Source organism: Ornithodoros turicata, chromosome 5 (genome assembly GCF_037126465.1).
Source record: "Ornithodoros turicata isolate Travis chromosome 5, ASM3712646v1, whole genome shotgun sequence".
NCBI lineage: Eukaryota > Metazoa > Arthropoda > Arachnida > Ixodida > Argasidae > Ornithodoros > Ornithodoros turicata.
The window spans coordinates 70,818,340-70,845,435 of NC_088205.1; the positions used below are offsets into that span (position 1 = coordinate 70,818,340).

General features: G+C 46.3%; 1 long non-coding RNA gene across 2 annotated transcripts in view; it reads right to left on the bottom strand.

The window, feature by feature from the left end:
- The window catches only part of LOC135396174 (uncharacterized), a 127,215-nt gene that overhangs the window by 32,537 nt on the left and 67,582 nt on the right, over positions 1-27,096 (bottom strand). Inside the window, exons 3-4 of one of the 2 annotated variants that reach the window (XR_010423342.1) lie at positions 22,884-22,982; positions 22,399-22,438 (exon numbers count right to left, since the gene is read on the bottom strand). This is a non-coding gene — a long non-coding RNA (uncharacterized LOC135396174). Of the gene's footprint in view, positions 1-22,398; positions 22,439-22,883; positions 22,983-27,096 lie in introns of those variants that run through there. The other variant, XR_010423343.1, reaches the window with a different exon arrangement.

A 27,096-nucleotide genomic window follows, 5' to 3' on the forward strand; every position in this document is an offset into this window, starting at 1 on the left:
AGCCGCGGGGAAGAACTCCCAATACTTTTGTAAGTAACTGTGCCACCCGAGCGTAGCTTTGAGCCAGTAGAAAAGTAGAACGCACAAGGCCCAGTAGAATTAGACGAACGTGATGAGAATGATGCTACCGTGGTAGAAGGTTGCGAAGTGGAGTAATGAGTTGGACGAGTAAGGATCCGGATTATAAAGGCAAGAAGATAGTGCGAATCTCTTCTACATTAAAAAAGAGGGATTAAGTTTAGTATTTTGGGGATTGAATGCATTGCAGCTATACCTCTTTCGAGACTTCGAGACTAAACACTTTCGAGACTTGACTGCTCTCGGGGGACTTCTCTCGTGAAGTCTAGGGACCAGTTGCACTGCTAGGGAGTAAATTTCAGTGCCAGGGGATTGCAAAGGGGGGTAATTACTATTTAGAGAACTAGAAGCTGTGACAGTTCCCCATTGTACTCCTTTTCCCCCCCTTAGTGTCTAGTCTACATCTCCGTCTAAGATGTCACGGTCCTTAGAGTCCGTAATTCATCATTTGGGGCTCAAACCTGAAACACTGCTGTTGACGAAGGGTTGACGGTTCGTTCAACCTACAATTAACGTTGCGGCGCTCTCAAACTTGCTTTGAAACAAGAATAGACCTCTACCAGAGAAACGTCATCATGGCGTTGGTAGACAGACTCAAACCCAAACAAATCGGAAGGGGGGTTCGCTGCCTCGTATTGAAAGAAATGTAGGACCGAAGGTCGCGTCCCTCTCAGGGATCATCGCAATCCCCTCAACATCGTGGCTTTTGGGCGCGACCTTGTTTGCCCTAGCTTCCAGTATAGTTCATCTCTACCAAATTGGTGGCGCTGGCGAACACTATGACGTCATTTGTTTACAAACAGGGAGAGGTCTATTGTGCCGCGAATATAGCAGCATCTCTATTTAATTAAACGCGAGCTACGAGGCGGACAGGCACTCTCTCCAGGAACCTCTTGAGAGTCAACGTTCTGACCCAGTTGAAGATCCAGATAATGATACCGACTGGGACAGCTGCCTGAGGCTATGCATAATCGACCAGCTGATTCGACAGGCTCAAGAATGCGGGATAACGAACGATAATCGATGAGGTTCCATTCTAGCGGATGAGACATCGATTGAGGAGCAACAGGCCGCCTCGGCAATACATGGCAAGCAGACACTTCGCCAGCTTCGTAGTTGGAGAGTAACTATAGAGGGAACGATAGGCTGGCTTCAAATCGCAGAGAGTGACGAGCGTCGACTAGAGGTGGTATATTAAATTGCGTGCACAAGCGGTCGCTGAACAGCGAGGAGAGGTGTATAGGATTGGACGTGGGCTAACGCTAATTGCACACACTGTCAACAAACTTAATGAAGTGAGGGTGTAATGAAGTACGAAAGGAATACATGACGCACTGTAGCAGCGACATTCTGGACGACGTCCTATACATCCCAGGGGTTCTTTCATCGAAGGTTACTCGAAGACTCGTAGCCTGTCGTGCGTTTCCTTCTGGAAATAGACCTCTACCCGAGAGACGTCATCATATGACGTTGTTAGACAGACTGAAACCGAAACAAATCTGAAGGGGAGGGCTGACTTCCACGAATAGGCACTTGTTCGCTGAAGTAGGACCGAAGGTCGCGTCCGTTTCAGGAACCATCATAATCATCACAAGACCGTGGCTTTCGGTTCGCCCCCTATACCTTCCACCGTAGTTCAACTATACCAAATTGGTGGCGGTGTCGAACACATATGACATCATTTGTTTACAAACATGGCGAAGTCTATTGTCCTTGCGCAAAGATTCTGACCCCGCACTGAAATTTGCTGTCCCCCACCACCCATAAAGGACTTGCTGTCAATCTCGACATCTGCTTCATCTATACATTGAACATTCATCTCTTCTTCTCACCTCGTCTGAGCTATAGTCGTGACGTTGCCCACGTGGATAAGGCCAACAACGGCAAGCGGATTTTCCACCATAAGTAATTTGTCTTCCTAAAAGAGACATAAGGTTCGGGATGGCATGTCTAGAGGTACCCGCGGGCGCGGTTGTATCCGCTGGGAAGCGCGGATAGCACGACAGCGTGGTTTGCGACATTATTTCCTCTGTCCCCTCTCTTAGTGGGATGCATAGTTGACAGGACGTGATTAATCCAAAATGGTGTCGAAGTGCGCCATCCCTCGCATTGCTGTTCCTTCAACTGCTACCATTGGACAGCTGTAGATGACGTAACGTTCATGAGAGAGAGTTTGTGTGCCGAAAAGTAAAATCGTTTGCAACGTAACAACTTCGTCATGTAGATCTTTTCCTATACAAATGGAATGACCGCGGATATGCGGAATACTCAGTATCCGCGCGGATGTGGCACCCGTTTCAACTAGATCTGATGCGGATCTTACATGCGCGGATACTGTCAGTACTATCCGCGCTCGCTTCTTAGTACGTCGGCTGCTCGCCAAGTATAGGAGCTGAAGCTTTATGAGCCCCGCGTCTACTAACCTCGAAGGAGGTACTCTCTTTGGGTGATCCATCCTTGGGAAAAATACGTTCCTTCGTTTTATAAGTGTCAGATTGCCGCTGTAACTAACAGCAAACATTTCTCATAATATCTTGAATAAAGATTGATTATTCTGTCGTTAAATGTGCAATTTCGAGTGAAAACCGATAACATTGTGCGCCGTGACGTCTTACCCTTACTTTTTCTGCACTTAGCAAAAAGGAAGTTAGAAACCTGACGTTGGCAACATGTCCCTGAGCTTGCGAGAAGGACAAAACACAAAAACGAACAACACTGGAGAAGCCTTCACATGTGTTGTTGGTTTTTATGTTTTGTCTTCCCCCAAGCTCAGGGACATGTTGCCAATGTCAAGTATATACACCAGAGGTACTAAATAGGGGTATAGAGTATCGCATTCTTTTTTCCGCGCCGGAGCCGCCGTTCGGTGTCCGCGATTGGGCAGTTCATGTCACGTGGTTTCTCCTTCCAAGAACTCGCCGTCCATGTTGAGTCACCTCCATGCCTCCATGCAAAACCGTTTTCCTGGGTTGCGAGCTGGCTCGACTGCGCGTTGTTCTCCACCGGAGAAGGGGGAGATTGGCATCCCGTTGCTAGGCGACGGAGCAGCGCCTGACTCAAGATGGCGGGCTCGCTCACCGGCCGGCGTGGACCAGTGTCGCTACTCTGCTCTCTATTCAGTGACTCTAGTATACTACATTCTATATACATTCTATTACAAAGTTACATAGCTATAGACACAATAATCATTAATGAACTGCTACTGTTTGCCCGCTGTTTGCTCTAATGCCATTATCTCAAACCAGATTGCAATTCGGTGTGTTCTTGTCTACGAGGAGGTGCTTCAGTTTTAAAATGGCGACACGCGAGAGAGTATGGTGCTCTAAATAGGTGGCGCAACAACCCAGATGAACGACTTCACTCTCACATCATTCGCCTCACTGCGCTCTTGAACGTTGGTGCCCTACAGGATCAAGCCGCAGTTCGGTGGAATGCCCATCGGGTACTCAGCCCGAGTATCCTGCGTGCACGGATCAAGGATAGCTCCGATATGATTAATGGCACGAGCAGTTCTAAGTGACACGGACAGCCGGAGCAGTTACATAGAGCAGCCTTGTAATGCTATAGTTGTTCCAAAATTACTGCGCAGAATATGGCAGCGCTCACACGCCGTTGGCTGCTTAATGGTGCTTTTCTAAAATGCTCACGTCCCAATAGGCGCAAGTTTCCAGTGTTGCAAACATGCATGTCGGAATTCACCGGACTTCCCCGGGGAATACTAGTCGATATCAATGCGGGCTAACTTGTAAACGTAACTGCAGATAAGGTTGTCGAAAGAGCAGAGTTGTTCTTTTTTGGTTCGTTCTGATAGTTTAATGTCTTCCTTGCCCGTAGTTCATGACTCATACAGCAGTCGATCTACGATTGTTCTTCCTGTATACCAACAGCAACAAAATGCATGTAGTGAGGAAATTTGCCACTTCATTTGCGTTGAATATCCCCGGGGCAGTAGTATTGTTTGTGTTAATAAGAGCGTAAGGTATATGGGTAAGAGTTATTAGTATGAGTTATATTGTTAGTACTAGTTAGTATGAGATAGGAAATGATGAGGTGATGGGACGATAGGTGATACTCCTCCATGGTCAGATAATGTCACTTTTTACGACGGTGGCACGTTTAGTATATTGTAGTATGTTTAGCAACGAGACGATAGTCACAGGGTTAAACGGACAAATGATATCATATATTATATCCGCTTTGCAAGTGCTTTATCACTGGGTATTGTTTCAATTAGTATGCTATCTGCGTTCGTCGAGAACTTGACAGCTTGCTTGGCACCACGGATTTCGTAAGATTATATGAATGCGACAGAAGCGTGCATCGGGTTATCGCTACTCCTCGCACCTATCCCCGACCGGTGGATTGGTTGACGTGGCCCCGTCGGAGAGGATTTGGTGCGATATGTCGATACGATACGCTTTTTGTCACATTCATGTAGACTCGGCTATATATAGCTCCATTTCTGGTCTTGTACGATGACAGCAATGCACAGGGGCACGTCAATTTATTCAACCCATGAAACTTGTTGGACAAGTGAGAACAGGTCTCGTCTTTTTAGACGTTTCCTTTTCCTTTTTCCTTTGCTAGACCCGGAGTAGCTTGTCCTGCGGAGAGCGGGCTCACATCTTCATTTTTTCTCCTATCATCATCATCATCATCATCATCATCATCATCATGTGAGGGCAATTTCTTTCTGCAAATCAGAGACAGATTAAGGCATCTTTGAAGAAACTGAGATAAAAGGCAGACTTCATGAACCAAGTTGAGAGGGAAAGTCTCGAGTCTTATCTAATAGCGAAGTCGGTGGTTGAATGTGTCAGCAGTGAAACCAGGTCGTCAACAGAAAGGGAGAGGGTGTACCTAAATACTTAAATAGACTGTTGCTGTGCGGCTAGTTCGTGAATTCAAAGTAAAGCGCCTTGTGTGTGTTGTCTCTCGATGTATTCGTGTCTTGTTATAGTTCTTCGCGCTTCTATACAAAGTGATGGATCTGCAGCAACAAGCAAGAGGACAGTGCTTATTGACATGAAACTTAGTGAAACTTAGATGTTATGCAAGATGTTGGTGACTATCTACAACACGGCTATTATCCACCTGCACAACACAATGCGGTTTCATATGAATGCTTCCAAAATCTACGGCACGCCGCGTATTACGTCCAAAGGAGCACCCTCATATAATATACATACGCTGCAGCCCCTACGTCGCGCCCCACGCGCTCCCAACATCCACTTTCCTATTCCGCAAGCTTTCTAACCGACACAACAGGACAGAAATTTACGGCAGCCACGTGCAAACGTTATGCTTTCTTTTTTGTTGTTGATACCCTCTCCACTCATTACACCGCTCTGTGGACGGGCGGGAGGACTGCCCGTGTTACATTGGATATCATGGTACGAATTAGGCTTAGCGCGTAGTCGCGTATGCAGGCTACGCCACATTTAAATCTATCCAGCGGCGCTGAAACTCTGTTCTCGACACGCTTATTAGGCCGTTCCGTTGTTGGCCGAGCCTGTCTCTAATTGAGCTGTGCATGCACGGAACCGGCTCTCTTTATACGTGAAAGGCTGTGCCGCAACGCTTCGTTCTTGATGAGATGGATGTGTTCCGGTATAAATAATGCAACACTTGAAGGACCTCTCCTGTTAGTGTATGGACTTTGTGACAGGCTACACGGCATTCTAATGGGGGATTCGGGGGTACGCGTCGAGCAAGAAAGACCGCCGTCAATAGCTGTTAGAAAGTCTGCGATGTCTTACAGCTGTTCCGCACCCTATGATATTTTCGCATGTTCTTCCCATTGCTCACTACGTGAAACCGGCAGACACCTACCGAAATCAGACCATGTAGGGGGTAATCTACGGGACATTTAACGGCAAAAACTGCCCTAGATGAAGACATACATGGGAGACATGGGGCAATGAGTCAAAACAGTAGAAGAGGCACCCCTAATCCCGCCAAAGAAAGTATTGCGGAGAGGGCTCCCGAAAAACGGCAAGAAATGTCAGCTTCCAGAGCTTTGCGAGCACATCCCGCACGCCCCTGTGATACAGAAAAATTCAGGCGACAAGAGACACTGCTCTAAGTACCCTCGGTAATATCACATCTGCTCAAACTCCAACGAAAGTACTCGAAGCCCTGTTGGTTGGGTACGCTTCGACACATTGTGGGCGATCTGATGGCGATGCTGAAATATCACAGACGTCTCACACATTGTCATACCGGATCAAGCTAGCTGATTCGTTAGCAAACACCACTGTTCCCTGTAGACCTGTTGTGATTCACTTAGCTACAACATCGTATTGGCCACAAGCCAAACGGTTTGATTGAGCGCACTGTCAAGAGAATGAAGTTCGTCTTCAGGAAAGTGATCGATTCGCCTACAAACTGGGACAAGATTCAACAGGAGGTGATGCTTGTAATCAACGTTGCCAAACCAACGTCCACAAAGCCGCCTCAGTTTCACCTGATGCACGGATACGAACTCACACTTCAGGTTCAGATAAACAACGCAGCCGTGTTGGATCTAAATAAAGCGTGGAGAGCAACAGACATGGAGACACCCCATCGTTTCGAAAGAACCGCGTTCGTGAAGCCACTGCCGGTATGTCCCGATTGTGTCATGCGCTCTGGTTTCCGGTGTCGCGCCGAGCGACCGCGACACAAATCTGACAGGGGCCGTCGCTCGCGACGTCGCGGAGGAAGCACAGAGAGCGGCATCGCTCCCCCGTCGCGTGACGACAGGTGCGTCGCGCGACGCGAAAATCGCGGTAGTTGTTGCTTTATGTGGTTTAGAGCGAGAGCGCGGCGCTCAGAGGAGAAAGACGCTGTCCAGACGCTAGCTCGACCGCGGCATTCCCTTTCTCAAGGTCGCGGCTTCATTGGTTCTTAGGAAGTGACGTTTTCTCGTTTTTTCAGATAGGGAATTTTGACATACGCTCAACATCCGGCGTCTGCTCTTGTCATGTATTCCGTCGAATAATAGTAAAACGGCGCGACTATTTCGCGTGGTATTTTCGATATCGTGGTCAGTGGTCTACGAGGAATAAAATGACACCATAGTTTCGAAATCGAGTGCATCGGATGCGACTGTCCCTTGAACATGCACGGCTGATAGGTATCACCATGATCAGGCCTTTCATTTTTTTTCTGCCAATAAATCCCCCCACCCCTCGGCAAGGACACCTCTGTGTATAATTAAGGCCAATGAACTATTCGTCGTCGTCCTGCTTGCTTGTACAAGGTCTGTGATGATCCTGCGGGGGCCAAACATACCCTTGTTATCTCTAATGCCTTTCGATCCTATTTATCTATGCACCAGACTCGTTTTAGGGACCATTAATGCACGTTACATAACGCGGCGGCGACAACACGCAGAAGTACCCACTTCGCCTTGTGTCAGCTAGATAATAAAGTAAATACACTTCCGCAATAGAAAAAAAAAATCTCGAGAAAAGAAAAACAACGGCAGATTATAGGCTAAAGAGTGACAGCACAGTAACAAGCAACGGAGGACGAGAAAGAGACAGTAAATGCAAAATAAACTACTGAACATGCTGATGGTACCAGCTCTCTTCTGGAAAGTTCCTGGTACAGAGAGAGAGAGAGAGAGAGGACACGGCTGCTTTCATGCTTTTCAAGGAAGGGGATCACATGTGCAACAGCTCATGAACGTGGATAACGAACATGCATTTCACGCTTTTAAAGAAATTCCCTTGCGTCCCGGTGTTAAGACCCCTCGCAAAGAGAAAGATGAGTTGAACCCCGCAGAAAGTCGACTAAAAAGAGGCATCTGTACGTATTTTGCGAAGAACTTGAACACGAAGTATCGCAGATCGTTGCTTTTGTTGCCATTGCTTCACGACCGAGTACGAGTATTTGAATTAGTAGAAAAGTAGTTAAAATTATAAGAGACACTGGTCTCCTCAATGTGAGGTGGCGCCACGTCACCCTATACAGCTACGGACGGACGTACACGATGGCTAGGCCCTATATAGTTATCGCTTTCAAAATGACTTCGTTATTGAGCAAGGAAATTAAAGGCTACTTCTGCTAAAACACTGGCAAGGGGGATATGTTTATTTAGAAAAAAAGAAAGAAAAGGTCAGCCAGACAGAGGTCGGCTTGCTATTCTAAAAGAAAAAGGAAAGAAGTAGACGAAAAGGAAAAGAAAATGAAGAAAAAAAAACTGAAAAATCACACACACGGTCACACAATGACAAGGCGTTGATTAGGTTCGAAGCGTGGCGAAAGCGGAGGAGCGCAGCGGTGACGGCCCATTGGGTCGACTGAAGAACGGGACCCAGTAAGGTAGCCAATGTTATAGTGCTGTAGCCAAGTTGGGATACACGACGACAGAGGACGTCACGGTATAGAAGGTGTTGCCTGCAGGAATCGGAACCGTGATTTTTTTCGGTTCGGTTTGGGTTCAGGTTTAGGCATATTGGTTCGGTTCGGGTTCAGCTCCGCAGCACCGCAAAATATCGGTTCGAACCGGTTCAGGAAAGTGAATTTTGAGCAGATTGCCATGGACATCTTACGACTCTCAAACAACACAAATGTACTTTTGTTGTTGTCGCCGACACAGCAGTGGTTCGCAGCAACACAGTGCGTTACAGATGTGCATTTCAGGTGCAACGTTACGGTAGCATACTGTACTCACTATGTTCACTCGTCGTATACAGCCTGTTATATCCTGCTCAGGGACTGGCCGTTATTTTCACAGCTCAAAACGAAAACTTGGGGTTGCTGGACGACAAAAATCGCCTACAAGGAAGCTAAGCTAAGCCAAGCTAAGGAAGCCAAGGAAGCCAAAAGGACGACCTCAAAACTAACACAACTGAGTGAGCGCAATAGCTGCAAGGAGAAAATAAGGCTGGTTTAGAGTCCGACGTAGTCTTCGCCCATGGCCGCCCGCGCTTCGCGCCGACAGCCAGCGTTCGCTACGCCACGCTTTCTCATCCTGCACTCTAAGAAAAAAAAAGGAGTAAAACGGGGAGTAATTGCAGCTTCTACTCCCCTAGTGTGCAATTACTCCCCATTTTAGTCCTCTAACCCAACATTTAGTCCCGACATTTACTCCCCAGGACTGCAAATTGTCACTAAACTTCGCGAATGGTCTCCTGAATGCAACAGTCTACGTAAATATGTGCCCTTGGTCAATTTGAACGACATAAGGCTGTATAACTCTGACCAAGTAGCAATTTTCCAGCCACAGAGAGTAAGAAACAGTTACCGCATCTTCCTTCGCAAATTGTGCCCTAGTATGGCGCAATATTTTATATCACTCGATATATCACGGTTGACGGTTTGCTTCAAAGTATTTTCATGCATGCGCACCAATTGTGTACCTGGGACTCTTACAACAGCGCGCGAAATGCGGTCTTCACTCTGTGACATTCATTTACTCCCGTGCATTTACTCCCGAAAGGGACTATTTTATTAATTACTCCCCAAAAGGATTAAAAGTACTCCTTTTTTTCTTAGAGTGTGCCGGGTTCATAGTCCGACGCGATTCGGCGCAGCGCAACAGAAACAGCGCCGGAGATTTTCACATTTCGCCGTGGGAAAGCACGACAAAGCAGTCATATCTGTACCCGCGTGCTGGAATCCGACTAAAGACAATCCGTGTTCCTATCGTTGGCAGTGTTATGCTTGTATTACTGTAATACGTTTGGTACCCCCAAACATGAACACTGAATTAAATACGAAAGTCGCACGTCTTCCCAGTTGTTCTCCTTCTTTTGCTTGTCTCTATAGTCCATCCGTCGTTTATTATATAGACACGGATGTTCCTTTCCAGTTTCGATCAAAAGCTCAATGGGCGACGCCATGTTGGGAAATGCGAGTCCACCGGAGCCCACGCCGTGCCCAGCTCGCTGGCCACCGCCAGATGTAGAGCATTGTTCTACTCCCCCGACGGCGGCTGGCGTACTCGTGCGTTGCCCATTCGCGCCGCGCCGCGCTTCGCCGAGTGTCGTCGAACTATAAACTCACCAGCGACGGCTCGCGATCCGCGGCGGTGCGCCGCGCGTCGTTACGCCCCGCTCCGTCGTACTCTAAACCGGGTTATACGAAATACCTCGCGCACGTGGGTTGCAGTTTTCTTTTCTTCAGTTTCGGTATCGAATTTGTTTGGCAACGCGGCTCAATCTGCTGTGTAAATCGAAGTTCGATCTCTCACAACGCACATTACGTCTGAACCGTTACGCGAACCGGTAACCGCCTAAATTTGTTTCGGTTCAGTTCCGGTTCTGTTAACGCGAAAAAAAAAATTTTTTTTGGTTCGGTTCAGTTCCGGTTCAGCGAAAAAATACGGGTTTTTAGCGGTTCTCGGTTCGGGTACAGTTTCGGTTCGGATCCCAGGTTGCCGGCGGTGTAGGACGCAGTGTGGAATATTAGCCACCACGCCACAGCTAGTGCAGAGGGGAGTGCTAGATTGGGCCATTTTGAAAAGATGAAGCGGTGTGCGGGCGACGTTTAGACGGAGGCGGTGAAGGCACACACAGTCACACTGGCAAGGCTGACTACAACAACAACGACAACAACAATAATAATAAATGATGACGATGAGATGGGGTGTTTCACCGCGGTGGTGCGGTACCCTACCCCATTGCGCGTGGAACATTATGTGAAGATGATGAAGGATTACTGATGATTGCTACACCAACGTATATAGCGGACATTCAAATTCCGAATGCACCAAGTGAACAACACAAGTCACTCGAATGATATGACGACGTTTGCTTACGCCATGCAGAAGCGTTTCCGCATCCAGATTGTTCTTAAAATAGTGGCTGGATATACATTAGTGCTTGGCCTTGTAAAGCAACCCGTCCATCTCTCTAAGCAGAAGAGCGGGTGATATGGAAATCGGGCAGACTTCCTATCAGGCAAATAGCCTTCTTTTTCAATCGCGTCTAGCCGCCCCCGTTTTTTTCTCTCCCTTCTTTCCGGATCCTTCGTGCGACGTTGTGTTCAAAAACGCTTAGAGGATTTCCCAGCATCGCTAAGCGGTCTACAGCATCTATACAAGATTGCCCAGTTTGGTCCCGTTTATTTTTGCATATATTTTCGTGCTGGCCGACTTTATCCGGTTGTTTAGAAAACATTCTCTTTTCTTCCTGCGAGAAAAAGCACGCTCAGAGTATCCCTCCCGTATGAAAATTTCTTGATAGATGGAATTTTTTCCCTGCTCTTTAAAATAAAGCGAGCGAGATATGCAGTGGGGGTTTCCAGTCTTTAGGGAATGAAAATTTTTGCGTTGCGTTTTTTGAAAGACAAAATTGGAAGAAAGACAAGAAAAAGCAGCAGCGTATACGGATGTGGTGCACCGAGTGGTTTCTGGGTTTAAAATCAAGCGGATTCCGTTGAAATCTGTTGATGTGCGATGTACCATAGAATTGAAAAAAAAAGACTGCATAGTAAACATTTGTACACCTCTCATCGCGTAAAAGGGCTGTTTTTGTATCTTTTTTTTTTGCTCAGAAGACTCACCTGGAAGGTGCAATAACTGCTGAAAAGGCTGTTTGCAGCACAGCCATCGGAAATTAATGACCTACATGTTGAACTCCATTATCATCTCTGTTCGTCTCTGGACATCATGCTTTTGCGTTTTCATCATCTCATCATCGGATTGAACTTTCTGTATTAAGTGTACTGGGGTAGCCAGTTTGACTTCGTCGAAACTCACATCCCCATTTTTTTCTTTATTCACATCACATCACATCACATCGGAAATTAATGTTTAAGTGGAATACGCCCCCCGAAACTGATGTTTCGTGTGTAGTATATGCCCTTCGAAACGGTGCCTTTTGTAGAACCCGCCATATAGAAAAGTTTTTTGTTTTGTTTTTTTTTTTTTGTTTTACAAAGCAATCTTTTGTATGGTGTGAAACGTACGTCACAAAGGTGCATGCCGTAGAACACGACGTTTACACCCGCAAGATGTGAAAAAGTTTTACCGCGTACATTGAATTGAATTTGAAATGGAAAAACATATAGAACATAAAACATGGAACTAAGTATGTTTGTGGAAATGTTGCCGGTCACGAAACGGACAAAAGGCGCGGGCGTAACCACCTTCGTAGCGGCGTGTTCAGGCGAAGCTGTTCGCCCTGCCACGGAATCTCAGACGCTTCCTATATATCCTCGCCACTCCCTTCCCGAGGCTTCATCAATTCTTCATGCTTCTCTCTAGCGCAGTCACCATCTCCCCACTGCACACAACATAGTCGGGGCCTTCATAAAATCGGGAGCAGGCCAAGAAACAGGAAGAAGAGCAAGAGAAACTTTTGCATCGAAAGTGGGCTCCCCATCACCAACAAAATCTTCGCATCAATATGTAGCATTGGCAGCACTCTATCGAAACGGATGAAGAAGAAGCCTTTCCGGAAAGCTGGCTAATTCTGCGCATAAAACGGGCAGAGAGGAGGCCAGACCCATTAGGGTAGCGTGCAGCTAATAGGCCAGCACGAGGCTGTCACGTCGCTACAGCAGCTAGTCTCCACTGTGAACGAACTGGATGGATGGATGGCAAGAGCTCCTGATCGTGGGTTCCTTTCACAATATTGACGCTGAAAGCTACGCTTTCACCCCCAGTGATGATGCCTGGTTCGGCTTCACCTAGGAGCGTGGGAGAGGTTACAGGGGTCGGAATGGTGGAATACGTGTGCGACTCCCTCATGTTGAACTCTAGGTCTCGCGCGGGGGAGCGCCGTATAACGAATGATAAGTAGTGATATAATTTCATTATGCGTGTCTCAACGCCGTGATGGTCGATCGTACAGTGCCCGAACCGGTGCTGGAAAGGTGAGAAGCCTTCGATCGTGCTCTATGAGCATCGAGAGCGTATAACAACAACAACAACAACAACTATTACATGAATGACGATGCGATGACGAGATGTTTCCAGACCCTATATGCTCAAATGTGAACGCATCTTCGCACTTACAGGGCATAGCTTTCAGAAAAGTGCTGCCTCTGGTCCTGTTTCAAAAGTTAACTGCACGTTGAAGGTCCTGATTAACGAGGCAAACTACGCGACAACCGCGTGTAAATTTTTGCCTATGTTAGTGGCATACGAGGGCATTTTTTTCGTGTTCTGTGAGTTGTAGTTTTCGCTTTATGCGAAGCACGCGCATTTTGTGGAACTTACATTTATTTGAAATTTCCCGGCTCCCATACACGTCTCCATTGCTCCCCCCCTTTTCTGTATCTGCCTATCGAAGGTGTACAGTTCAATTCATTAGGATTAATTGACCGTTTTCAAGCCATTGTTACATTGAACCGACACCCTTTAAACGGACACCGTAAACCTACCTACTGACCGAAGCCGACTGCATATACAATGAAGGTACAGAAACAAAAGGGCAACTGGATCGTTGGCATTTTGCGAGACGTGCCCCAGTATTTTAGAGCTTGCCGTTTACTCATAGGAAAGATGACTGACTGATTGATCGAAAGTTGTACTTCTTTTAGTACATTACTTTCCTAATTAAGTGTTGTGCTCGCTTTGTTATACATATGTAGGCTTCATGTATTCTGTGAATATTTATACTGTCAATACCGACAACTTACTATTTTGCGTCCTTCTAAACGTCTTATTGCCAGACCGCGGAACAGACCGATCGTCAATTCCGCATCACATCTTCCGCAAGATGCATCCCGCGTCGCTCCAATTGGAGGGCAGTGCTGCCAGAGCTTGCGGTGTGGATTCCTCTTTCGTTCTCCCGAGACAAGAGACGATATTACGCATTCTCTGTGTCGTTGTCTCGCCTAAAGCGCAGAGGCGTCTGTCTCTACAGGCTCTTCCATTTGAGAGCTGCATATATGTTTGAGTGAAGCACATTTGCATGGATAAGTCATGTGATCTACACGGCTCCCTCTGTTCGTTGGACATCATCTCCGACACCCACGCGACACCAGTTACAACGAAGCAAAATCTCTATTGCGGAGTGTTTTATAGGGCACCCTGTTTTTCTTTTGTGTGTTTTTTTTTTGTGCATCATGTGGATTTGAGGATATACCCACGCATTTAATGTCTGAAACAGTTTCAGACGTTTTGGTAGACTTGCATATGAAAGATGGTAGAGAGGCGGTATTAGGAAGGCTGACATTTAGAGGTTTACAAAGCAACAGATTACTACTCGCACGCGATTCAACGCGAAGAAGGGTCACTATAGTGGTTAGCGTTACATTAGAACTACGGGTCTATTGCGTTGATTGTGGTCGACAACCGTGACACTATGTTGTAACTTACACAGTGTTTGACTCTCGGCTTGACAGTGGCTTTTCGTTTTCTTTCACCATTCCCCATTCCCCTTTTCCGTTTTGCTCTACGCGTAGGTAGCCGGTAGCCTACTGGGGTAGCCGGTCCGATTTAGTCGTGACTCACCTCCCCATTTTTTTCTTCTATCCATCACCACCAGCGGTTAGCGTCCTGAATTAATTAATTAATCCACCAAGTTCCCTGGAGCAGCCAGCTGCACCGGAGCAGCTAACGTTTACCGTTTTCTCACCATGATGCCCACCAGGTAAACGGCATTGCGGAACCTATCTCCGATCGTGTATTCATTGGTAGCGACATCATCGTGTAATATTCTAGTGGAAGAAAAAGCGAAACGATGTTCACGGGGCGGAAGTTGCGCCTCGTCTTATGTTGGACATACGCGCGGTGCCAGAATGTCGGTTGCGTCGTACTGCGCACGTCGCAGAGGGCACCGTCAGCACCGCCTGTCGTCTGCTACGGAATATCATGTGGCTTGGAGGCAGGATATGACGTTGAGCGCTCGCGCTCACGTGACAGCAGAAAGCAATGACGTTTTGCGCATCTTCTGCTGGAGAGTGTTCTGGGTAATGTCTCTCGTGTGAATACACGGTGACCGCGGATTGTTCCATTGCAACTTGCCATATTGGTGATACGAGGTCAACGTATGAAGTCCAGACCAGAAGGTCAGCGACTGTCTGGTCTCTAGTGAGTAGCCAGGGGGTTAGGTGAACCGCTCTATACGTGTTATTAATAGTAACTAGGCCCTTTTCTTTTGCAGGGATGACGACGTTATGCTGGGAACTGTGAAAAGGTGAACGCTGCTCAAATGCAAGGGATTTCACCTGCGACATCCTCAGCGCAGCCCATTTTTTAATCTGGTTCCCGGGTTAGAGTTTCCGGCATGCTTTCCCTCCTAAGCCCAATTTCGGCCTGCGCAAACGTCTTTGGGAGGGGGAGAGGCCGACGACCATTGTCTGGGGTGTTGCTCAAAACGTGGACAAGTTTTGGCAAATATGCGTAAAATGTGCGACTACAACCACCATTTCGAGAATTTAAAATAGCACTTCGATCATTCAAAACCACTCGTGATCGTTGAAAGCAGAGATATTCTGATATAGCATATATTCTAGATAGCAGATATTCTGAAGGTTGATCGGGATGGACTTTAGGATACACTTGGGACCACCGCCATAAGTATACCGACCCAATTTTCGTGATCTCCGCGTGCAAAAGACCATTCCTACGAATGACATGCGTGGGACCAGACATTGCGCCATTCTCATCGGATGATGACGCAAACATGACGTAACTGTGGCGCACGTGCGCGTGCCAAGCCTGACGGCTACGCCCCACGTGTCAGACAGAAGCCCGAATTCGCGCATACTCACATATGCACCGTCACACAGATGAGCGTGATTTATAACCTGCGGAAATTCCTCTCAACTTTCAAACGTGGCGTCTGCGTTCTTAGCACGAGTTCTTGCAGAGGGACGTAACTTCTTGAAAGTCCTTGAGCCGACTGTTCGCCGGATACGTGAGAAAAACCTTGACAATTTTTTACGTCCCCTGCAGGAATGGCTTCGGCAGAAGTCACGGGGCACAAACCGAATGGGTTCTTTGGATATTCCTCGGAAGTATTTACGGCAAGGTTAGATGGGTGATACGGCGTTCAGCATGCGATACATCAGGTGCAGCCCGTGATGAGGAAGGCATGTCACGTTTTCCTGCACACGCGGTGACCTTCGCTTTTACGTTTGTGCGTGCGTAAGTGTGCGCTACTGGGTTGCAGAGCGCTCTTCACTAGCTAGTTTTCGAACGGTCACGATGAAGCGCCGTAATGGAATAATTTGTAATTAATAGGCGATCTGATCAATACTTTTGTTTCACTCTACCATATGAAAATGAACGCTCACAAAAGTTTTACAAACCACACCTTTGTGTCTTCCTTATCCTTTCGCTAAATCTGTGTGTTGCAGCACTATCTTATTGGCTACCCAAATGGGTGACTGGGTGTGTGACTTCTCAGTCTTGTGTTCTTCCTCTTCTTTTCTTCTTTTCCTTTCCTTCTTTGTCTACTCCTTTTATTTTCTTCTTTTTCTTTCCTTCTCTTTTCTTCTTTTCCTTTTCTTTTCTTCCCCTTTCTCTTTTATTTGGAATAGCAAGCCCATATCCCCCCCCCCCCGACCCACCTACTGGTTCCCGTTCCTCAGCCTACCCAATGGGCCGACACCACTGGCCCCCTCCACTTTCAACGGACCTTGTCAAGGCCCTGTGATCGTATGTGTGATTTATCTTTTCCATTTCTGCTTTACTTATCTTTTTTTAAAATAGCAAGCTGACCTCTCTCTGGCTGACCTTTCCTTTTTTTTTAAATAAACCTTCACATCCCCCCCCCCCCCCCCCCCCCCACACACACACACCGCCACCACCATGTGTGTTACATATGATGACGGTAATTCGGGACTTTGCGTCACGAGACATGATCGTGAGCCACGCAACAGTGGTCGGTCTGTGAATTAATTTTGCCCACACTGCAGCTTCTTCAACGAGCACAGAAATCTCAGCACACGCCACACTGCATTGAACGTCCAACGCGGAATGCGGCGTGCCGAAGGAGCTTGTACCCTGCCACCAAGCTGCTGGCGTCCTCCGCCGTGTTCGGTAGCACACAAAACCTTGGGATCAGTAGGTAGGTGGTACACGCCACCAGCTCATCCACCGACGCGCTGGTATGTGTGTTACATATGATCACCGGTACAGACAAAAATAACGAAGACGTGTGAAGACATGTCTATAATAGTAAAACGATCCCCCTGCAAGAAGGGCGACCTTCCTAAAGCTGCCATCGACTGGATTGGAAACACCTACAAACCGATATTAAGGACCACGTAATCAGATTCAAAAGGTCTTTGGCATCTCCTCGCTGCGTTCAAGCAAACAAGCACCGTACGTGATGGGGATAGTCTGTAAAGTGCCGATACGAGCTTCCTCTCCCGAATGGTCTAGGTCGAGGCGCCGCTCTCTTGTCGTTCACGGACAGTTCGTCCGGAAAACTAGGGGATAAAGCCAACGTGCTGCCACCATCGATCCCCGGAAGAAAATTGAGCCACGGTGAAAGTTCTTACACCCTATAGCTAGTGCGTCTACTCTGCGATGGAACTCAAAATGAAAGCGAAGAGAGCGCAGCCAAGTGACTAAACGTTGCAAGAATCCCAATATATAGTCTCTAGTCTGCAAGTGTCTAGCAAGGGCATAGTAATTTTCGCGACGACGTAATCTTCGCGAATTTCGCGATTGTCACCGCTGAGCGAATTCTCGCGAAGTTATTGTTAAAGGGGCACTAAAATGCGAAAGTTTCTTCTCGCTGAAAAGAGCCGTTACCTTGAGACCAATACAGAACGAACGAGGTTCACCCGTTGCGTCGAATCAACGAGTGAAAAATTATTTAAGTAGTTAAGGGGTGAAAAGACTTCCCATATGGTTCACCGCTATACAATTCCCCTGCTTTTTGTGCTGACGCCACTCTTACACCGTTCCTATAACGTCTTTGATATCAGTTTAACCAGCAGGTTGTAACCGGAAAAAGGGCCCTCTTAATGTCACTCTGCCGTGGTATTAAGATAGAATGCCCCGTATAACATATCACGACAAGGCGTTCGCTATTTCGTAACCTGTCCCATCTTTCCTCCAGTCTGCATTCCCTAAACACTAACGATACATCATCGCAAGTGTAGCCCCTTCTCTCATCATGCATTCGCGACGGATTTGGAGAACTCTTATACGGTTGCAAACAAGAATGAGCCGCTGATGCTGCAGTTGAGGGAGAGAGCTGAGATGCGCTTTTCTTCGTTTGAAACTAAGCGCTCACGCGATCTGCTAATTACCGTGTAGTCGCACGCGGCGCGTACTTTGAGGGGGCGGATTAGATGGCGCTCTTGCTCTTTTGGGCGGACGCGAAATGCACCTTAAACGCGAGTTTCCCTGATTAAGCAAACCGATCGGTGTAATTATACACGTGCACGACGGGAAAACGAGATGGCGTTCTTGCGCGGTTGGCAGCTGGGTTCCGCCTGTGCTTAATGGCGTGCGAGGTACACCTATGTGGCATATAGGGTACGAGCTTGTGGTACGCTTGAGACAAAGGTTTACGGAACACCGGGGCGTCGCATTTCTCCAATGGAGCGGCTATCTAAGAGCAAACCGAAGTCAACACACATACTGAGAAATGGATGGAATTACCGGCCACCCGTGTCTTATTCGATCTCTTCCTGATAGCTAGGAGGGGCCGCTCCGATGGAGAAATACGCAGGTGCTGTGTTCCGTAAACTTTTGTCCCAAGCTGTACCTGATACGTTGCAGCCGATGATGTACGACAGCAGTAGTTCTTCGTTTATTTCTTGGCTGCGGATCTTGACTGCAGAAAGTATTGCATTGACAATTGATCCCGGATGTGCTTTGTTTTGTGTTTGTTTCCCGTTTGCTTTTTTTTCTTCTTCTGGCTCTATTGTTCCACCCACTAACGCGTTTTGGAATAGCCAGTCCTGACTGGGTAGGGACTAACCTCTCCATATTTTTCTTTCTTATCCAATCCAATACGGCTGTTCTTTTTCTCTTTTTTCTGTCTCTATTGTTCCACCCACAAACGCGTTTTGGAGTAGCCAGTCCTGACTGTGTCGGGACTCACATCTCCATATTTTTCTCTAATTTCCAATTCCAACTCCGGCTCTACACTTAAAAAACTTTACACATGTTTCACCGTTTTGCGCACCGTCTTGCGCAGCGTTTCGCGAAACGCTTAGCGCAACGTTTTGCAACTGATTCTGAAGTGAATGAATGGGCCTCGCGCGGCCTTTTACACGCTCCGCGGCAAAAAGCACACGTTCTCGGTGATGACAGTTAGGAAACACTTTTGCGTTGTAACATCTTCGGGGCAATAATCGAACGTTGTAAGCTTCTTACTTCTTAAAAAGGCTGACGACAGACATCTAGTTCACGTGTGGAGGGCCAGCACCGAGCGTAGCCTTTGAAAACAATGTTGCGAGCATCTCTGATTAATGCTTGACAGAATTCTCATATATGAGGAATATGAGAGGGTGTCTTTTATTTTTATTCGACATAGATTTTTTTTCTCAAAAACCTGTTAGAGCAGCGCTTGGCAGACGGGTAATGCGACGAGGCGGACATGTAGAAGAGTGTATGCAACTACTGAACGGGGACCTAGCTAAAATTCATTAATTAACTTATTAATTATATGTTTTCTGGAAAATGCGAGATAGCAGGATTGGTGTCAGTCGTTATTCAAATCAATCGTCCTTTATTAAGCACCCTGAGAAGCGAACGTACCTTGAGATATAAATTTTTCAAATTTCGCTATGCAAATGAACCGACACCTAGAACTACGCAGTACTTGAGCGCAGAAAGAGCGACAGGAAACGCGCGTGAGAGGGCCACGTGCTTTGGACCGATGGAACTCATTGGATTAGGCGCGCTCATCTATTGATCGGGTAGAACGATCTCCGGCCAAGATAAGGCGAAGGTCCCGTCCTTTCTGCGCTCGAAAAGTACGGAGTTCTGAGTTCGGCTCGTTTGCATATAGCGAATTTTGGCAATTTATACCCCAAGGTACGTTCGCTTCCCAGGTTGTTCGACAAGGACGATAGATTGGAATAATGACTAGCTCCAATTCTGCTGTCTCGCATTTCCCAGGAAACATCGCATTCATAAGTTAATTAATGAATTTTAGCTTATTAGTCGTCCAGCAGTTGCATGCAGTGTCCTACAGGACGTCCGCCTGGCCGTATAACCCACCTGCCAAGATCACATCAGCGCTGCTCTCACAGCTTTTTTTATATAAAAAATATGTGTAAAAAAAAAGAAGAGAAAAAAAAAAACACCTGGGGTGGTTTTTGAGAACATCCACATCCACGTACGTGTGAAGGCGTGAAAGGAGGCGGGCATTCTGCATATCTAGGTGGCGCTGACAACGCACGATACCACCACCGCCATCGTAAGGTCTGCTACGGCGATACGCCGTGGACTGTGGGAAAGACACCGACGCTCAGTGGAACAACCCCAGCTGTTGTGCCCGACGGTCACGACGCCCAGGAGAGCGTTGTTCTGGTTTATAGGGGAGAGGGGAAGGAGAGGGGAAGGCGCCAGCTGCTGTAGCACGAGTATCAGATGGTATGGGAGAGTGTGTTCGGCTGAGGATATGACGGTGTTACGGACGGACACAACCCAATGGGACAAATCCTACGTAATATACCTTTCCCCACAATGGAATGGCGTCTTCTACGGCAGTTTTAGTATTGCCGCTATGTCGCATGAGCTTCCTATACCCAGTTAGCCCCTGACTGCCCTCTCAACGGTACCGTATACTATGTTTCGTGACAGTTTATTGCCACGCAACACTTCTACACTGTTAGGGAAAAAGTGTAAATAATGTATAATAATGGGCTATTATACCTCTCGTGCAAACTCTCCTCTTCACGGATCTACACCAGCTAGTCTGCACATTTTCCTTGTTTCACTAAAGCAACGTATTTATACCTCATCACCACGCGCTTCTAAATTCGGTGAATCCATACTGTACAGGTCGGTGTGCCACATGTGCTCGGCAGTTCCGGGCCGAAATTACGACTTATAGGTCTATCGACCCACTTATGGAGTTTCTCATCGCTTGCCACCGCAGTCGTGAAGAAGAATCCCTTCTCCACCGCCTACGACTCAATGTTGCCCGTACACCCTCACCTTCACCATAGGAACACCCTCCGTTGCCGTCTCCTCCAGATTGGCTGTAACATTTTTCGTTTGCCGCTCTCCTTGGTCCCGTCCTGCACCCCAACCAGTAGGCTGTCACTATACCGCTCTCCTCAGTTTTTCCGAGCCTGAGGGCTCGTGAACTGCATGTGACGTTGTTATAGTGTCTCTTTCCTTCTTTCTTTCTTTCCTGTTCCTTTCTTTCCTTCTTTTTCTGTTCCCGTTTTTTCTTTTTTCCCTTTTTTTTCGGAATAGCGGCTCGTTGCCTGGCTACCCTTTCTTTTTTTTTCTTAATCAACCTATCCCCCCATGCTGTAGGAAACTATTGCAACTGGCTGCGAACACGTCGGCTATTTAGTCTAGGGGTCACGACCGTGTTTCGGCGGCCGTATATAGTTATGGAGACGAGCCGTCATCAGCAACATGAGCAGCCACTTGGAGCCACAGAAAGCCTGTGCTTGAAATCGTCTGCAGCGATTGGCTGACATCCACGTACGTGCATATGGTCACAGAGGTGGTACGTGTATGGTATAGAGGTCACACTCTATACACATATTAAAGGAGCCCTTCAATGATGAGATAAATAGGTTGCTCCAGACTCTCTTCATGCGTTCACAGCTCCAGCTTTCATCGTTAGCTCCACACGGACAACGAACTTTTTGCACACACACACAAATAGAGATACGATGATGAGATGGGGCTGATGCCGGCTTTTGCACTTTCACATTGTGCTTCGAGAAATTAACAACGCCTACGGAATTAATCCAAGACACCACGTTGTTTGCAACATCTCACCTACGCGTACCAACTCCCGCATAATCAATGTTTCGTCATCGCGTCGTCGCATATTTCTTGCTATATATACTTCGTTGTTGGGTAACGCCAACTGAAACATTGTGTAACGTTCTCTGGCGGTACCTGGGATGTCTAGACGAGAGTATATGCATGGAAACTAGTTGCAGCCGCAAGCTTCGTATACTCCTGCACCGTTCGAGGCACGTTCGCATGCGTGTATCGGGTTTGTGAACGGCGCGCTCTGCTGATATCAAACGGTTCACCCCTTCTATATATGCATAGGCAGTCGTCCCGAATATACTGACAGTGCAATCAACGCATGCACGAAAACGTTCGATTGGATGCTGACGTGGCAGGCAGTGAATGCACCCCGTGTATTATTTCTGAATACGAGACGAACCGAATACAGCACATTTGCATTAGCACGAATTGGGAAGCATGCAGCCACAGAAATTGGAAACGAGCGGAAGTAAAGATGAAGATGTCGGTTCTCACACCTCAAGCGTATCTTTAGATGTTCCAAGTTCCTCTCTACAGCTGAAAGAAAACGAAGAAACGAAGGAATAAATAAACAAAAAGAACGCTTTATTTATTTATTGTATTCAAATATCTTAAATGCCTCGAGGGCATCTCACAAAGAGGGGTTACTCGTTCACGAGGTTAATCTACTTGTAAATGCGTGCTTTGCACGGCGTTTCCAAAGCAGAACAAATCTGCCGACGAGCGCTTTCTTTCTTTCTTTTCTTTTTCGCTTATAGCCTATCATATTTTAAGCGACGATGGAAGCCGGTGGAAGCTGGGAGCCAACAAACAACACTCCACACCCACATTTTCACGTGTTTTCAGCGATACACGAAAATATTATTAATTGGTAGAGTATTTGACGTACAACATTATTTGACATCGATAATTATATCCAATAACGACAAGCGAGAAAAAGATTTAAGTTACAAACGCATGAAAGAGAGAAAAAGATACCTACGTTGGCTATACCATTCGCAGCTCCTTTTCGTATACCCAAAGAGATACGTTCCAACATAAGTACCCTTTTGGCACCGCATGAGAAGTAGATGGCACCGTCCTGTCAAAGAACAAGCAAAATATGTTGCTACATCTCATAAAGTCTACTCAAAGACGCCACACGCAGGGAATAAAAAAAGAAAAGAAAAAAAAAAATTGAAATGGAAAGAACAAGCATTACATTCGTCTTATGTCAGCTTCTTACCACGTACTTTCTTTTTTCTTTTGTAGTAGCGCGATATAAAGTGCTTTCCCGCAATGCCTCCTCATTTCAAAACGCGATTCTCTCAATTTCGGGGCAACGTTTCGCGGCTAACAAAAAAGATAAATTCTGTAACGCTTTTTTTTTCATCTTTTTTTCGTTGGAGAAAATTACCTGACGCCGGGGGAAATTCTGCGCACATCGAGAACTTACCAGGACCGATTTTTTACGCGTTCCTTGCCTCGTAGAGGAGGAATATCTCGCGCGCATATGAAAGGTAAACGACTTGTATATGCAAATTAGATTTAGTGATCTAGAAGTCATGGCCGCCGTCAACGTTAAGGTTCGAAAGATGGGTCACTACAGGAGAGCTTATAAAGCGACCTAGGTGCGGCATTTATCGCATATAGCGTTCTCGGCGTCCGCTTCCTGCTCGATGTGTCGTCTATGGCGCTAATGGACGTGGAACTGCAAATCAATTAATGTCATTTAGTACGTTATTAAACGAGTATCTGCTGAATGAACTCGTTCATAAACGGTTCCGCTCCCTCAACGCCCTTGCAAAGGGTGGGTGATGTTTGAAATGGTTGAAAGCTGGGAGATTCCATGGACTCGATCATAATCGAGGACGAACCTTGAGCTTGAGGGACAGAAAAGGACAATCCCAATATATCGTGTTCATTATAGGGTGTGACTTTTTCGGGTTAAATGGGTTTCCCGAGTTTGGGGGGAAGATCGGATTCGGGCGTAATCGGGTTATTTTTTCTTACTTTCGCAGAAAGTCGAGCAAGCGGCCCGCAGTGAAAGGTGCATACATTGCTGAACTTGCATTCCTCGTCAATTGTAGTCACAAGCAGCACATGTTGCAACACCAAATGTTCGCATAGTTTATTGTTGCACTCAAATAATATGTACATGTGACATGCGTACAGGCTGCTACTAAACAGTGTACCAACGTGTGACACAACGTACGTGAAACGTTATTGGAATTTGGGCAGAAACCGGTTTAAACCCCAACTGGTCTGAAACTATAACTCGGTGGAGAATAATAGGGAGAAACCAGGTTTAACCCGAAAAAATTCGTGCCTTTCATATAGCGTTTTGACGTATATAGTTTTCATGCCTCAGTGCGAAACCTATCGTTGATTTTTCTAAGAAACAAAAATGCATGAAGAAATGCATCAATGAAAAGAAAGAATGCGTGCAGTGGTATTAGTTTTTTTTTTTTTTTTTTTTTTTCAACGCAACTTTATTGTTTCGTATTACCAGAGCATGTGATGGTAAACCTCGCCCGAAGCAGAACGAGGTTATACCCTGGCAAAGCCTTTACTTTCACACCACAATAAAAATATTCTCCTCTACTGGTCCCCGGGATACCATCCTTGCTAAAATCTCCCTCCCCAACTAGTCGAATGAGAGTACACTTGTAACTGGAGTCAACTGTTGGCCCACTGGCCCCTGCCAAAAATCTCTCAACCGATATTTTCCTCAGCCTGCTACAGCCTAGCCCCCCCCCCCCCCCCCCCCAACCGTCTGCTCAGTCTACTTTTCTTCCTTCTTGCACGCTTATCAATATCATTCGCGTTTCTAAAGTATTGGAGCCAGCCAAATATGAGCAAAACTCTTTTCAAAGATGGGTCAACGCAGCTGCGAATGACAAGTTCACAATACTGGTGGCAACGTGGAATGGGTGCACCTCTGTCGAAGTATAAGCAAACCTGACACCAGTATCGAATATGAAAAAGCATACTTGTCTTCTACATGTGTGAAAGGGGCGCATAGAGCACATAGCACCGCGAAGAAGTTCACTGCAAACACATTACGTAAGAAACACACACACACACGCAACGTAGAGTGCAGAATAAGAAGCTTCAACTTCAAAAGCTCTAGGCGTATGTCGAAATGGAATCGCTGTACACACGAGCGCACAATGCACACAATATCCGACACAACAGTTAAGCAGCACCGTGGAAGTTTGAAGCGTGTGCTGGTTAGTGCTTAACAAATACTAGTTCTGCGCAAATAATAATAATAAAAAAAATCAACGTTTCGTCATCGATGAATATGGATATGATTATTTTTAAACACTTTCTCGATCACTACAATTAGCTTTCGTCAAGATTTCCTCTCCGCATAGTGACTGTATAACCTGTGAACTGTTTTATAGTGTATTATAGTTTCATTATTGGTTATGAGTTGCCAAGTTGTACTTTTTTGTTTTGTATTTTATTTTATTTTGGTGACATGTTTATAGTGTATCATAGTTCGTTATTGTTTTTGATTTGTTTAGTCGAATTGTTTTATTATTATTATTATTATTATTATTATTATTATTATTATTATTATTATTATTATTATTATTATTATTATTATTATTATTATTATTATTGAAGTGCATGTGACGCTGCAGCTGCTGTATGGGACCAGTGACCTCGTTAAGCCATGTGCAGTGGCTTTTTGTTGCTGGTTCCAGCCACTTATGTAGGCTGAAACAAAAATTAAATAAATCGAAATAAATCAAAATTATGCCTCTCCAAGGCTGACAAATCTAGGAATGCCAACAAACAGAAGAAAGATCATGTCGTAAACGAATAACTAACCCGTCCATCTGAATGTACTTAGTGTGTGTAAGCGTGAGCTACGACGAAGTCGATCTAGCTACCCCAGTACGCTTACATACAGAAAGGACAAACAGATGAATGAGTTAAAATGATGGAGTTGAACATGTAGTTCAAAAGTTTCAACGAAGTGAGTGTAAAATGTCGGTATCGCTGGGACACACATTCAGCGAGTCATAGAATGTCCACAAGCCCGGTTGTATGTAGAAAATCTTCAAGTGCCCTCAGCGCCCAGTCGGACGACGGAGGACTTAACAGATTCGCCAAGTCGAAGACTCGATCGGGAGTCCACACGAGAGAGGCTCGCCTCTAAAACCCTTCGAACATCAACGTATTTGAGACGGACGTGTTCGACGTCCTCTACAACGCCACACTCACTACAGTTCGAAGAGTCTCGCTTTCCCAGTTTGAAGAGAAGACGTGCGCTGTATACGGTACATTGAGCCATATAGCCTATGTAGCCGTGGCATGTAGGCATCAGCCTGGCTGACAATTCCTCTTTACTCTTTGTTTTCTGTTTTTCTTTCTTTCTCTTTTCTTTTCCTGTAGGACAGTTGTCGTTTGTCGCGTGAAGGAAGGTGGTACTCGAAAGCGCAAATCTGGATCGACGTTGTACAGAAGCGAATCCCGAGCAGACCTTGCTTGGACGCGCCTGAGTTGAAGAGCCCGGGGTGCAGCACCATTCACACGTCGTATAGGTCTTGCGTTCCTCTCGACATTAAACATTTTAGAAAACTTTGTGGGGGTTGGCGGGGGCCGTTGTAAGATATGTGAGGGTGTTAAAGGGTATGGGTGGTGGAGCTGGGGGTGCATTCCTGTTCCCATGAGACGTAAAAATAAAGTAGTGACGTGACATGTGCAGGTCTTCGACCCCCCTTACGTCGCCATGCTTCAAATTTAAAGCTTTTCCAAAAACGGAATCCGTGAGCGGGAGCCCTGCCTGTAGAGCGACTGGAAGTATTTTTCTTTCTGCATGTGATCCTCAAAATGCAAGAGGTGCGTGTTTTCAGAAGCAGTAGAAACTTCTTTTATCTCATTTAAATGATGCCTGTTGAAGAAAAGGCACCAGCAGTGGGATTGTGGTGACTGCATGTACTGCAGAGGGATTCTGTGTGGCATTGTGAGGCTTGTGTTGTCTTTGTCCTTCCATGTTTAATTGCCTCCTCCACAACAACGTTCTTTTATCTCCTTCTCTGCCGCATAGCCGAAATGTTTGGAAGACTTGCCAAGTAAATTTTCGCGAATGCTTATTTATTTGCGTACTTTGTTTGCTGACTAATCTGATTATGCAAATTAGTATACCTGTTTTGTGAGTTTTTACAGCCATTTTCAAGTCATCTTAATGTGTGTTCGAT